This window comes from Saimiri boliviensis, chromosome 1, assembly GCF_048565385.1.
Source record: "Saimiri boliviensis isolate mSaiBol1 chromosome 1, mSaiBol1.pri, whole genome shotgun sequence".
NCBI lineage: Eukaryota > Metazoa > Chordata > Mammalia > Primates > Cebidae > Saimiri > Saimiri boliviensis.
Window position 1 is genome coordinate 217,544,959 of NC_133449.1, and position 11,188 is coordinate 217,556,146.

The 11,188-nt window shown below is 35.2% G+C and overlaps 1 pseudogene; it reads left to right on the forward strand.

Moving 5' to 3' along the window:
* Positions 1-8,192: 8,192 nt before the first annotated feature.
* Positions 8,193-8,776, forward strand: LOC101052176 (poly(rC)-binding protein 2 pseudogene; annotated as a pseudogene).
* The last annotated feature ends 2,412 nt before the right edge of the window (positions 8,777-11,188 follow it).

Below are 11,188 nucleotides of genomic sequence, written 5' to 3' on the forward strand. Positions count from 1 at the left end.
AATTTAGATAATATATTTAATGAACATAGCAACTGAATAAAAGCATGTGATAATTTGCTTTTATTTCTCACTGTGAGAAATGTTAACCTTAATAATCTGCTTATATCTTGTCCATTAAAACTGAATTTAACTTAACATAAAGCATCCCTTAACACAATTTACTAAAGATTTTTATCTTAGAGCTTTTGTACCTCACTTAGATTTAAAATAATATAAGAATTAAGACCATGAATTCATCAAATATTTTTAAGTAAGCATGTTCATAGTTCAATTATGAAATTAAGGACAAAAAAGATTAATAGCAAATAAATGTCTGACATCTTTTATAACTATTCTTTATTGAAAATTGTATCATTCAATTCATAAAAGGAGTTTTAGAAAACCACTTTCTCAAGTTAAACCTGATCAGATGGGAGGTTTTACTTACATTAATAAATCGAATGAACAGCTTTAATTAAAAAAGCATGCTATTTCCAAAATAATGCTGAAGAGTAGATTTCTGATCAATTGTAACTGCCAGATGGGAGATTTTCATAGGCTGTTTTTAATATTTCACTTTCATGAGCACATCACTTAAATATGCTGCCTACCAATCTCAAGTACAAATGCTATGCAGAGCATTAAAGTAATGTAATAACTTAAGTACTTTTTTGTAATTTTTGTTTATAGACTTTAAATATAAAGCATGAAATTCAATAATTGAATTAGCACAGCTCTTTATCAAATTGCTCCAAGTAAATTTCCACAGTAAGCACATTGACGAAGAATTACAATGTGTACCTGGTTAATAAGTTAAAGTTGTGCCGAGATGATAATTTGACAAGTGTCATGGATGAATAGAGTGAGAAAACATAATGTGCATTTTCCATAAGATTTTTTATATTAAGCTTTATAAAATTAAGTTATGCTGATATTTATAATTAAATATGTTAGCATTAGTATAAAAGAGAGGGGGAGAGTATCACTTGTTTGCAACACTTTATATTTGTTTAAAAATAACATTTTGCTTTTTACAAAAGAATTCTGACATTCATCATTTTATCTAATTCTCAAATATCCCAGAGATTTAAGGAAACTATTACTTACTCCATTTAATAAGTGAGAAAACTGGGAAACAGAGATTGAAGGCTTTGCCAAAGACAAAACACTTATTAAATAATCTAGATCTGGAGTCTCTCATCATGGTGTTCTGTTTTCACCACGTATCCTACATTTACGTAGAAAGAAAAGGGCTGAATTTCACTGATTCCCCAGTTAAATGTGAAAAGAATTAGAACCTAGAAGGAAAGAATGAGAAGAACTCATTTTTTACTTTCCCTTAAAGTTCCTCAGAAAGCCACAGCATGTGATTATTTTTGCTCCTTTACTCATCAGGAGGAAAAATAAGCAGCAAGAACACTAGTTTCAACGTGATCAATAAAATATCCATAACAGGATCTTTATGGGCCAGTATCATTTCACATCAGATTAAAATTAGATGCCGTGCTTATCTATATATAGCTCAGGACTGGGCTTCATACCCTTTATTTTATTTTGGCTTTATTATTAGTTGTGCTCTCATTTTTGCAAGGAAAGTTGTTTTTAAATTTCCTAGTGAGATTCAAACAGGGGTTTAGAAAATTTGCAGAATCAGTTACATGGCATTCCCAACTTATCCATAATTTTGCTTTCTGTGATTTCAGTTACCCACAGTCAACCACAGTCCAAAAACACTAAAGTATTTTAAGAGAGAGAGAGAGAGAGAGTGCGCATTAACATAATTTTTATTGCAATATGTTGTTATAATTGTTTTATTTTATTATGAGTTACTGTGTTAATCTCTTACTGTTTCTTACTTATAAATTAAACTTTATCTTAGGTACATATATACAGGAAAAATTACAGTATACATAGAGTTTGATACAGTTTCAGGCATCCAGTGAGGGTTTTGGAACATATCCTGTGCAGATAAGGGAGGACTCCAATGTTAGAGATTTCAGAATTTAGCAGCCACAGTGAGGAACAGGATCAGGAGATCAGATTATAATACACAAACACAATTAGGAAAGAAGTCATTTAGAGATGGGAACATCTTCAAAAACATGGATCTATCCTATGTCTAGAAGGAAGGTTTGAATCTATAAGCTCAGATCAGGAATATGAATTTCTGTCCCTCTATTCAGACCAAGGATCAATTTTAAAACTCTTGATGGCAATCCCAGAGAAGACCAGAGAGAACAAATGCAGTTAAATAGGCAGTCAGTCAGCATTAACAATACCAAACTTCAAATATCATTTCAATACTTTTATGGTGAAATATCTATGCCAGACATTCTGCTCATCATTCTCATATATGTTATCTTATTTAACCTTTTTAATATCCTTATGGGGTAAATAACAATATTCCTCATTTTACAAATGAGGAAACCAAGATCCAATTATCTGAAGTAATTTTTCCAGGTAATAAATGTATTAGCAGGATAATTCCTAAGTTTTTGAAAATCAGTGTATTTATGCTGAACTTTCTGGATGTATCTCCACAGTAGAACAGACTTTAATATAAAACCCATGAATCCATTCTGCAAAAATGATGCAAACTCCTTTCTGAGAACATGGATATAACCCATGCCAAGGATTACAGTGTCCCAGGGGTATCAGGAACTTACCATACTGATTGTCTCTGAAAAGAGAGTTATGGTATCTCTCCCTCATTCCATTCATGACATAACTAACCTGAAACTGATGGTCTTCATTCTAATTCAAAAAGACAGTTTGATTACTGCCTGGTGACTCATGCTCCAAGACTATTACAATGTGAAATACTTTTTAGTAAAGTCTTTGCAAAGCATTCTCACAGTAAATATGCTCAAAATTTTTATACTTTTAATAGTGAAGACACCTACTATTGTGACTACTTCAATTAGTAGCTTGATCGCAGACTTGGCAAGTGTTTATAGGCAGTTGTTGTACCAGGATTCTGTGAAGAGAGAAATTAAGGAGAACATTATTAATTGCCTCACCATTTTGCTTCCAGCTGTCTTTTACAGGCAATGACAGAAGGATAAGAAAGGTAATTTTCTTGGTGAAAGTCAGTAAATTGCCTTTTCATTGAGAGAAAAGTTAGGGATGAAATTATCAAAGAGTGCAGTGACTGTGAAAAGTCTCAGGCTAGGGTACAGCTTATATAAAGTTTGCTAAATTTTCTTGCAAAGATTATGAATCCAGGCATTGGAAAGTAGTAGTTTCATTTGGGAAGCCCAGCTTCTGTGAGTCTGGAGGGCTGATACAGTAAGTACCTCCACAGATTGTCATATAAATAACCTAACTAAGGTTAACGTTTGCCTTGGAAGCTAGGGTAGAATTGATTCTCAAGTTAGTTCCTTTTTCCTGAAAAAGCAGAAGCAAGATAGTGATGTTACAGGAAAACTTTTTTAAAATATGAAAAATTTGATGCAGAGTGCAAACGCGTGGCATCTGATTAAAATGAGTCTTTACTGCATTACTTAAGTAGATTAAAGGTCAAAGTTTATCACTACTATGAAATATTCTCCTATAGCAAAAACTTAACATAACATGGTTAGGATATCTGACACAAACCACTAATTGTTCACAAGCCCTCCTTTCTTCCTTCTTGGCATACCAGCTGACTACATTCCTCACTCTCCCCTGCTGTTAGGTGGGACTGTGTGATGTTTCACAAATAAGGCAGATAAGAATTCCCAAGGCAGCCCCCGCCTCATGCTCTCATTATTTTCCCTGACCTACCAGCCAGATGCAGAGGAGGTATTTTGGATCCTAGAAATCCTAGAAATGGCAGAGTCACTAAGTCAAAGGAATGTGAGTCCCCTCAACCCATACTTAACTGAGACATAAGCAAGGAATAAACTCTCTGTGATTTAAACCACTGTAATTTGGGATGTATTTGTTTTGCATAGAACCTCTGACCTGACCAATACAGCAAAAGAGTATCCATTTTATCACCCTGCAACTGTAGTTTTCAATGCTCCCAACTTCCTTAATCTCCACATCTCTTACGTTTTAGGAAACAAACTTTATGTGCTTTCTCACATTCTCTTGACCACCTTTTTTTTTTTTTTTCTCTCCTGGTCAGGTCTGCATTCTTACTAGGTTACTGGTTTACCTTTGGAGTTGGATGCAATAGCCCATAATACAAGGGGTCTTACTTTCCGAATGGTACTGACAAGCCAGATTATATAAGCCATCAGTATAGGGGTAAAACACTCTTCATAAGATTTGACCAATAGGTAACGTGAGATGGGAGAAAGCTGGGAAGACACATTTCTCCTCCTTTCCCTCTCCTAGGAATGATTCATTCTTATCACATATCCGAACAAGTTCTATGTGTTGAGTGAACACATGCACTATCCAACTGGCAGTATCTCTTGGTGACTCATCATGCAATGGTGACCAGTGTTGTAACATAAGGCATTAAATTTATCTGCAACTTCCTTGCTTTGCGTCTGTTTTTCATTTTCATTTCAGTGGGCTTGCATCTTCTAAATAAAATAATAGCATCTTAATCCTTACCTTAGGCTCTGCTTTTTAAAGAATTGAGCTAAGTCATCTTATTTGCAGCATTATTATTGAAGTATCTAGTGTCTTATGTTCTTGTCCTCCCTGAAGCCCCAACCTGACAAATCCTTATCTAAGATCCTATGATCACATAAAGTTTTAGACAACAATAATTATAATCTCATGCACAATGACACAAAAGCTCTAAATATAGGAATACTGAATTTCTCACATAAAACACTTAGAGAGAATCCTAATGATCATCAGGATCAGTGCAAGGAAGTACAAGACCTGTCCTCTGCCTTTATAAAGTCCTGTTTAACAGGCTACAGGTTAGTAAAAAGATCGCTGGACACAGTGAGACATGTTATAATACAGGTATATGTGTCAGGTTTTATGGGTAGCAAGCTAGATAGATTGTTACAGGAGTCTTTCTCGTGTCTCTAAAGTCATATTAATAGATAACTAAACAGAAATCCCAGGTAGATTTTTTAAGGCAAATATCATAATTAGATATTTGAGCTACATACTTTATTTAATTACTTTTCTTATTGGTCTCTTTCCTATCTATTTACTTTTACCCAGCATACAGTCCTCATCTGACTAGGCAAACCCTTTGAAGTTCAGGCACGTACCATTATTTCTGCCTTAGGGAAGTTTTAAAATGAGTTATCTTTTCTTAGCATGTAGTTTAACACAAGAAAAAAATTAAAAGAGCCTAGAATTAGGTATTAACTTTATAATTTCATTATGTTGTTTAAATTCCCTGAAGATCAGAAATAACTATATTCAAAATTTAAAGGAGACATATTTCAAAGTCAAAAATTGCCCATGTGCATTTTATCAGGAATGTTTGTTCTCTTTCACCAGTTCAGATGACCAATAGCTTATACATATAAAAATGAAAAGAAAATAATGCATCTGTGAAATGTCTTCTTTTTCAGGCCATCTTCTGATTATTTTACATATTTTTTCATTTAATTATTACCATTGTCTTATAATGTAGGTGATATTATCCCTATTGTCTAGAGAGACTCAAAAGATTAAACTTTGCGTAAAATCACATAACAAATCAATCATTGGGACATACTTCAAACTCAAGTTTTTATATCAAAGTTCACCTAGAACATTAAAAATGACACATATTAACAATTGTAGGCTGAAATACTTCTGAAAATGCAAAAGTGCCTGCAGTAGTTTGTTAAGGCATACTCTTGTAATAAATAGGGTAACATAAAATATACAAAATAATATTTTATTAAATTACATCCTTCTGATCATTCAACTTTTGAAAACAAAGGAAGTGAGGCATAGGTCTCTCAGTAAAAAATTCTGGCATGCTTAATAAAATAACCAATGCTATATTAATGAACACAAAATATAAGAACATTCTTCTTTCAGTGGACATTTGACAAATTGTAAGGGAAATCAGGCAGCTGAGTCACAGCATAGTAAATTATTTAAAATTCAAATATATTCACCTCACATCATACTGTGAAACAAATTCCAGGTGTATTGAAAAGTAAATTTGGCTGACAATTAAGTCAAGGAAAAAACAAAATTATATTGAATATTTATCAAACCTCTGATAAGAAATGATTTTCAATGCTTTGAATATGTAAAGAATGCACAAAGGAAAGAATCAGTGGATGCTACCATAACATTTAAAAGTGTGAATATAAAAGATTAAAAAGCTAAACTGAGAAATTTTCCAAAAAGTGTAGCATTGGTTTAATGACTTCATTCTATTTTTATGTATGTGGAACATTAAACTCCTGATAGAAAAGTCACTAATAATATGATAGATAAATGGATAAGATTTTAAACAGATAATTGACATTTAAAGATAACAATTATCAAATATATATTTGAAAATATAAGAACTTCCTTGTTCCATAAAACATAGATTAAACCAAGTGCCAGTTGACATATGGAACTACAAAAATAAATAAGTAAATAAATATCTAACATCCTGATGAAAGTGCAGTGAACTTAGTATCCCATTCATCCTTGATGACATCATACATGAGTATAATCCTTCCAGAAAGCATTTTGACAAATACCTTGTCAAAGGCATCCCCAATCCTTGGAATCCAGTCTAATGAAATAAGCCAAAATACTGAAAAAGTTAAACATATGAAGGTGCATCATTACACTATGAACAATTTGAAGCACCCCAGTGTCTAGTAGTGGGAAAACGTTCTAGTGCATTATTACTGAGCCACGAGATAAAATTTATGGCTGTTTTTAGAATATTAATTGTAATTACTGTTAAGGAATGAAGATAATTAAAACACAAAATATTTATTGATGCAACATAATATGGATGCATTTATTATAAGTATACATTTTAAATTATTTCTAAATAACTGGAGTGGGTAACATTAAAATCCTAACAGTAGTTGAATTTGGAATTCACTTTTAACATTTGTCCTATTTTTATAATTTTATTTTTAAAATTTTCTCTGGGGCAAGGTTCTCCAAATCTGCGTGTGTGTGTGTGTGTGTGTGTGTGTATACACATACATGTATGTATATATTTTTGAGACAGAGTCTTGCTCTTCTGCCCAAGTTGGAGTGCAGTGGTATGATCTCAGCTTGATACAACTTCTACCTCTCGGGTTCAAGTGATTCTTCTGCCTAAGCCTCCAGAATAGCTGGGATGACAGGCGCCTGCCACCACATCTGGCTAATTTTTGTATTTTTTTAGTAGAGATGGAATTTCATCATGTTGCCCAGACTGGTCTTGAACTCCTGGCCTCAAGTGATCTGCTGGCCTCAGCCTCCCAAATTGCTGGGATTATGGGGTGAGCCACCATGCCCAGCCTACATCTATATATTTTTAAAGAGGTTACACATTGAGACTGTGTTAGAAACTGATATGCCAAATATTGGGATAAGAAATAGCATAATGAAGACGAATAAGTGACAAATAATAAAGGTCAAAAACATAAACGCTAGGCCAGGTGTGGTGGCTCACACCTATAATCCCAGCACTTTGGGAGGCCGAGGCGGGTGGATCACCTGAGGTCAGGAGTTCAAGACCAGCCTAGATGACATGCTGAAACCACATCTCTCTACTAAAAATACAAAATTAGCTGGGCATGATGGCATGCACCTGTAATCCCCGCTACTCAGGAGGCTAAGACAGAAGAATTGCTTGAACCCAGGAGGTGAAGTTTGCAGTGAACTGAGATTGCACCATTGCACTCCAGCCTGTGTGACAGAGTGAGACTCTGCCTCCAAAACAACAATAACAACAACAACAACAACAACAAAACCCATGAGCATAGTCTTTTAACTAGAATCAGTAATAAATATTTGGTAAGTATTGACTTTTATCAGCAGGATTTACATACGCTTGTTGACTTCAGTATGATATAAATCTGGTGAGTAAAGGAATTATCTAAATTGGAGAACATAATTAGGACCAACCTTTAAAATTCAGAAGGCATCACTATCAGGTAAACACAGCATTGTGATGCATGCAGTCACAGTTAAGTAATACCTAATAACATAGATGATTTATGTTAAAATCACTTATACTATCTAGTGTCATATAGAGTAATGCCCCCAACATTGCAAGTGGATGTTTTTCAATAAAGAAATTAGAAATTTGTCCTGAGAGAATTATCACTTACTTCAGCTGGACCCACTAATGTCATCTTCAAAGTCTTACTATGTTAATTGACAAATGGGAAGAGGACACCAGCAGCTCTATGACCAATAACACAGTTGCCAGTAGACCCTTGGTCATCCTAGTCAGTGTGGCTCTCTTATTAGAAAAGGTGGTTGCAAAATCAAGGAAATATGAGAGAGTATAGAGGCTCAGGTTCTATGCTCCCAACTCAACTGAGTGGGCCAGCACTATTGCTAACAGTCTGCAATCCATCACTGAGTGTGGCAAACAGATATGCGTAGTCATGCTGGAGAATCTCCTAGTACCCCCAGAAGGGTGTGACTATCCTTTACCAGCCCAAGCCATTGAGTTCTCTGGTCATCTTTGCAGGTGGTGAGGACAAGCACATCACAAGCAGCAACAGTGCAAGCTTTCCCCAAACCATCCCAGCCACGTGCTTCAGTGTTTATCCAGAGGGATCACCCCTAGAGTTAACCAAGCTGCACCAGTGGGCAATGCAACAGGTTTATTTTTCCCATGACTCATGGCGACACTGGATTCAGTGCAGGTTTGGATGCATCTGCTCCAACTACTTCTCATGAACTCACCATTACAAATTATTTGATTGGCTGAATAATCGGGCATCCAGGCACCAAAATCAAGGAGATCTCTCAGAAGTCTGGGGTGCAGATCAAAATTTTGAATCCAGTGGAAGGATCTACTGATAGGAGGCTTACAGTCACTGAATCTGCTGTCAGCATTAGTCTGGGTCAATGTCTAATACATGTCAGGCTTTTCTCTGAGACAGGTGACATGGGGAGCAACTAAAATAGATTCATCCATAATTCCTTTCTGCTGTTCACCACCATTCATGATCCATCTGTGTAGTCTCTGAACAGTCAGTGATTCCAGGTTTTAAATAGTTGGTAAATTTTCGGCTTCTATGTTTTATTATTCACTCATGATTTTTTAATTATTTTAATTCCTTTAAAAAATTAGCAGAGTAATTAATTTAGCCAGAGTAAGATAGAGAGAGAGAGAGGATACATATAGACAGAACAACAGACAGAAAAATAAATGCCTCCTGTCCTGAGGATTTTGTATACATAGTTCCATGACTCCACGTGTTTATAACAATGTTTCTTGGCACCATGTTACTGAAAACAGCTATCCAGCAATAAACCTGCACATCACCTGGGTCTCACTATGCATGCACAATGTGCAAGTCAAATTGATTTGAACCTGTTATCAGTTAATAAATCTCAAAAACGCAAAAGCTGTAAAAATAACTGATACTGACTTTTGAAAAGTTCACTTTTCTTCATATCCAAACCAAATATTTTCTAGACTCAAATGATATCTTTGAAACCTGGGAGTCATCTGAGTTACTCAGTATGGAGCTCTGCTCTTCCCTCTCACTTCTCTCCTCCTATTGCCATTAGAACAATACAGTAATCACCATCATTTATTGAATTTTGTGCTTCCTGTGTGCTAGGCACTTGGCATCTGCTATTTTACTCATCTCTTAACAACAAGCTCATGAGATCTAGACAATGATTCCTACAGGGCTATGCATGACTCTTGAAAACACACTAGCAGCAGCAATCTATCTGCTCATAAGACTAATTGGGCCACCACTCAGAAAAGCCCTATGGAAAAAAAAATACTAAGGACTTATAGTCTGTACTGTAATCTTCTCACACAGGTAATCTAAGAAAAGGTGCAAAACCAGAGAGAAGTAAACTGTTGCAGCAGAAAGAAAACAAGTCTAAAAGTCATCTATTCCTACTTCCATCATGTAGTTTGGGTGATCTTAGTTAAGTCATTTAAACTCTTCAGATCTCCAAGCCTCAGGGACCTCATATTCATACATTAAAATGAATACCATTTTAATCAAAGAAGTTTAAAAAAAAAACTGTAACAGAAACCATATCCAAACATTCTTGGGCAAAATAAATTTCCCACAGTTATACAGGAATGTTGTTAGGAACACAGCTAAATTTCTTCAGAATTTTGAAGCTGCAACTAGAATGTTATCAGGAACCTATATAGTTCCTTTCGGGGGACATAACTCCAACACCTACCAGAAGGCATACATTTGAACCCTAATTTCACCACTTAATTGTCTCATTCCTTAAACACTTGGGAATCTGATACTAGTGCTTAACATAGTGCATGGCCCAAAGTAAAACTCAGTAAATGGGGGCTATTTGATCATTATTCTGTCATCAAGAATAATTTAACAATAAACAGTAACACATTTAGTCCCACAGAGTTGTAAGATTGTATTTCATAAACCATTAGGTATGCAGAAGTCGTATAGAGAAATTAAGGTTTCAGGCTGTAGAGTCAGTTTGCTTGTATTACAACTCCAAATCTACTACCTATTAGCTGTGTGACCTTAAGAAATTAAATGCTGATTATGATAATAAGAGCATCTGTTTAAGTGGTGAAGATTAAGTGAGGTAATACAAAACAACATTTAGGTTGAATCCTGTTGGTTACTGAATTTTCAATAAGTATTAGCTATAAAGTTATTATTTTACAAAAAAAAAAAACCATGTGTTTAGAAATAACAAATTGTAAGTAAACCAGAGGAATGGAGAACTTGAATCAAAAAGCTATTTTAGAACTACCACAACACAGTGGTGTTTAATGGGAAAACACAGTCTAACTTGGCCCCCGCTTGACCCTTCCCTTTCCTTCCTTTGAAAGTCTTCAGAAATAAAGAAATTACTAAGGTGACACCATTTAAATGGCTTCCTATACATTCTAGTGCAGCATCAGCACCATCCTGGGAACTGGTAAGAAATGCAAATTCTCAGGCTGTTCCCCAGACTCACTGCATCAGAAGCTCTTTGGAGGGGTAGGGGTGCAGCTCACCATGTTCCAACAGGCCCTCCTGGTGACTCTCAGAACCACATAACAGAAGACCCTGGCTACGAATTACAATCACCTATTGAGCTTAAAAAAATACTGATATGACCACCAGGGCCCTATCCTAAAACAACTGAATTAAAAGTAACTGAGGATAGGCCCGGGATATTAATGTAAGTA